The sequence below is a fragment of the Danio aesculapii genome, chromosome 11, assembly GCF_903798145.1.
Source record: "Danio aesculapii chromosome 11, fDanAes4.1, whole genome shotgun sequence".
Classification (NCBI taxonomy): domain Eukaryota; kingdom Metazoa; phylum Chordata; class Actinopteri; order Cypriniformes; family Danionidae; genus Danio; species Danio aesculapii.
The window spans coordinates 12914040-12918766 of record NC_079445.1 but is presented as its reverse complement, the minus strand read 5'-3'; positions in this window follow the sequence as shown (position 1 = coordinate 12918766).

The following is a 4727-nucleotide window of genomic DNA, read 5'->3' as shown; positions in this document are numbered from 1 at the left end:
TATAATCATGAGTAGATAGTAACTGTAACTTGAATAAAAAAAATAATTGGATTCTGTCACGCTGGTAGACAAGAAAGACAAAGGTGATCTTTTCTCAAGTTTTATTCAAAACAAAGTCACTAATCACAAAGGAAGTTCAACGGGTTGATATATGTGCTGTTGTGGTCTTCATACACAACAATATGAGTGTCAACAGTTGTAGCATTCAATGAACACACAGTTCAACTAGTAGGTAGTGGATCTTCTGGTGAACACAACACAAGTGTACCGGTCAATCTTACTAGATGTTCGCTCTTAGTAAACACAGAAAGAGAGTATACAGACACAGTTCATCTAGTAGATAATGGATAATAGTGTTCTGATAAACACTACACAAGTGTAAGCTTTCCACTAGATCGATTAGAAGGATCAATAAGCAGACAATGATTATACATTGATGAGTATACAAGCACACAGTCCATCAGAGTGATAGAAGATCTTCTAGTAAACATCAGAAAAGAATAATCACTTCCCTTGATCAGTATTAAGGACTCGAAGACTCATAAGGAACATCCATGGAGGAAGGAGAGAAGACGAAGGCGCAAAGGTGAAGACAACCATCTGACTTCAATACCGGCCGAAGAGTGAACGGAGAAGGTGGGTCTTTAAAGTTACCTTGGGTGATGGAGAACAGGTGCAATTAGAAGTCTGGTGAAGGTTCACGGGATTGGGTGGAGGTGGTTCGGAGGGAGAACTTTGACTGGGCGAGCAGGAACGAGCCGGGGATGTGACAGATTCATACCTTGATTCTTAAAATCTGGTTGTTGTTTAAGGATTAAGCTTAAGTATTATTGTGCTGGATAATATTATTGATTCTTTCAGATTTGTTTAACATTGTTGAATCACTTAAAAAAAAAAAAAATCTTTTAAAAAACAACAAAAAAAAAAAAACAATGTTTAATCTCATACTATGGAAACAACTGCTATAATATATAGGCCTACTTCATAAATATGGTGATCGAGACTAGAATAGAGAAGCTTTGTTTCCAGTTGCCCAGCCACTCCTGTGATCACCATTTTAATATACTTTCAACAGTGTTCCTATTAGTCATTATGTCATTATTATATTGTAACAGAGCAATACAAATGTCATCCTTGCCATGAAAAATATAAAATTTTTACCAAAATGGTGAAAACCTTTCTAAGGTCTGTAAAGATTCAGTTCAGTACGGTAAAAATACTCAAAAAAAAAAAAAAAAAACAGTAGCAAACTATTATATTTGATTTACCAAAGTCACACAATTGGCGATTTTACATTGGTCACATCCATACTGGAGAGGTATCACATCCATAACAAAGAGGTTGTGTCTTGCCAAAGGGTGCTATAGGGACATGTCCCCACATTAGAATAGTTTCATGATGTGATGCATGCTCAAAACACACCACACACACAGTATATAAAGCACTTACCTTCACTCAGTCATCGCCGGTTCTCATACTCACATATAGCATCATCTCCCGATCCTTCCATGCGACGACTCTCCTGTGATCCTTCTCCTGGTGTCCAGTGATCTTCAGAGGTCTGGAATTTACCTACATGTACTGATGTAGGTAAATACATAATTACGTCTTCATGGATTTCCCTGCTTGTGTGTGTCGTGTGTGTCTGCAACCGACTTGGTAACACTTTATAATAACTACACACTATGAGTCATTGTTTAAGCATTAGCATCTGGTGAATTCATTATTTGTTAACCATTACCTCTACATTAATAAACGTTAGTAAGCAGTTTATAACTGAAGCTACAAATGCTCTATTCTTGATTTACAACCACATTTATAATGTGCTTAATAATTGTACTTTTATAATTTGTGGCTGGTTGATTTTTCATTACCAAATAAAGTATTGCATTATTTACAAATCATTAGTATTTAAAAGTAGTTGGAGGTTTTTAAGATCATTCAGAATGAGTTAGTAAATGATTAATAAACTATTGAAATCAATATTTATATATCTTATTATTCAGGCATGTAGTAATGGTTACTATGTATGTTAATAAATGCTTTATTAACTCAACTTTATGCAATTGTGTGACCTAATCTAAAGTGAGGACTATTTATGCTTTATAAATCCCTTATAAATGACAAGTAAAGGCTTGGTATCACATGAACAATAATCTTTGCAATCTTGTCTAAAAAAATTAAATTACTGTAAAGTTTAAACATTGCTGAATAACGGGAGTGTCAAAATATTAAATACAATTGGATAAAACAACAATATACTAATTTAACAATATAATAAGATGCAATGTTTAAACTATACAGTAATTTTATTTTAGATAAGGTTGCAGAGATTTATTTTTATTTATTACAGTTTCATTTGTGTATCTTCAGAAATGAATAATGTTGTTTATGATCTTTTTACCTGTTTAGAATATAGCTGACCCTTTACTTGTAATTTATAAGGGACTTATAAAGCATAAATAGTCCTCACTTTAGATTAGGTCACAAAACTGTATGAAGTTGACTTAATAAAGCATTTATTAACATATAAGTTAACTATTAGTATATGCCTGAATAATAACATATATTAATGTTAATTTGCATAGTTTATTAAGCATTTAACTCATTCTGAATGATCTTTAAAACCACCAACTATGCTTAAATAACTGGTTCGTAAATAATGCAATACCTAATTTAGTAATGAAAAATAAATAATTTACAAAGTATGAAAGTAAAATTATTAAGCACATTATAAATGTGCTTATTAGTCAAGAATAGAACATTTGTAGCTGCAGTTATAAACTGCTTACTAACGTTTATTAATCTAGAGTTAACACTTAACAGATAATTAGTTTCCTATTTGCTAATGCTTAATAAATTCATAGTGTGTAGTTAATATAAAGTGTTACCAAAATGATATTAAGAGATTCAGGGCTATGAGCCCAACTAAAGCAAACACTTTTCTCCATGATGGTGACTTTAGTTCCGGTGGCCCACGTGTGTATTAAGATAACTGGGCCACATTTGCCATATCTTCTCTGAACCACTTTTTGGCTCAAATGCACATTAGCCATAGCTTACTGTGCCGATTATTCACCAAAAGTGGCCCACATATGTTTTAAGATAACTGGGCCACATTTTCCATATCTTCTATGAGCCACTATAGGCTAATGGCTGCATTAGCCAGAGTTTACTGTGCCGAATATTTGCCAAAAGTGGCCCAAATATGTTTTAAAATGACTGGGCCACATTTGTCATATTTTCTCTGGGCCACATTAGGCTCACAGCTGCAAAAGCCAGAGCTTACTATGCCAAATATTTGCCAAACATGGCACACATATGTCTTAAGATAACTGGGCCACATTTGCACTAACACGTGTGAGCCACTTTATGTTTAGACCCAGATTACCCTTAAATGACTATGCCACATTTTTGACAACTGTGGCCCACATTTCTCCTCCATCATTTGGGCCAAATTTATCATTTTTCACATGGGCTACAGATTAGGCTCACATTCAGATTACATTTTGCCATAAGTGTCAAATCCATAAAATGGCCCATATATGAATTTGAATCTTTGGCCCCCCTTTGCCATTGTACAGGTGGGCCACTTCAGGCTCACATTAATTTTGTCTGGGCTGAAGGAATACCACCAGTGCCACATAACTGCTTAAAGTGGCCCACATTCCTATGCTATCTGGGAGTAGTAGGCCTAACTAATCATCTACAGCTCTGCACGGATTTAAAAAATGAGGCAGATTAATTTCTATTTTGAAGAATATTAATTATTGTCAGTCACTTCAAACATTATAAATAGTTTGAACATTAACACTGTACTGTGCTTCTAGGTAAAAACCAAGTGTGCCACACGCCTCCTTTTGAGCGATGCTTCCAGCTGTTAGATCGCCCCCTGGGAGCTGGTTGCAGTACAAGGCATAAAGCCAAGTGGCAACCTCCCGCTCTCCCTCGTGAAGCCAATACGGAAGTAACTTAAACTGCAATTCATCGACTCGCCTTTGGGGGCTGGCTCCAGGAAATCCAGATGTTCTCTGACTGCAATGGTAAATTGGCCTTTTTTACAGCTGATAAAAACATGTTTACAGCCCGGTGCAAAATATGGTTTTGGTGCAAATAGCTAATAGTACCCTTTATGACAACTATGATGGGGGTACATTTTTTAAGGGCATGGTCAGTCAGTTGCCTTTTGGAAGTATTTCCTACAATTATCAGATAATATTGCATGCTGTGCACTTAATTGTACTCACAAACCATTCAAATTGCCTCCATTTCCCAGGTGAGTGAAATTATATACCATATCTATAAATGTATTTGTTTTACTTAAGATAATTTATTATTTATAATTTTCTTTCAAATAATATCACTGAAAGCACAGACAGTCATTTGGAGGTAACTGTGTATATTGCCTTTGTCATCCACAATGTCCCCGCCAGACCACAAAAAATGAACATTATCAGAGTGAAAACTGAAGAAGAGTCAGCTACAGTCAGTCCTATGGTTTGTCAGGAATGGTTGGCCAGAGTATGTAGCAGATACACCTGAAGCAGTTCAAGAGTACTTTCAGGTGAGAGGAGAACTGTCATCAGGGTTTACACAGATTGCGCGAAAGAGCAAACCAGGCAGTTTGGTGGCCTAACATATCACAAGGCATCAAGCAGCAAGTGCAAGAGTGCCTGTACTGCATCAAAACAAGATCGGCACAACGGAAGGAACCATTAATTTCAAGT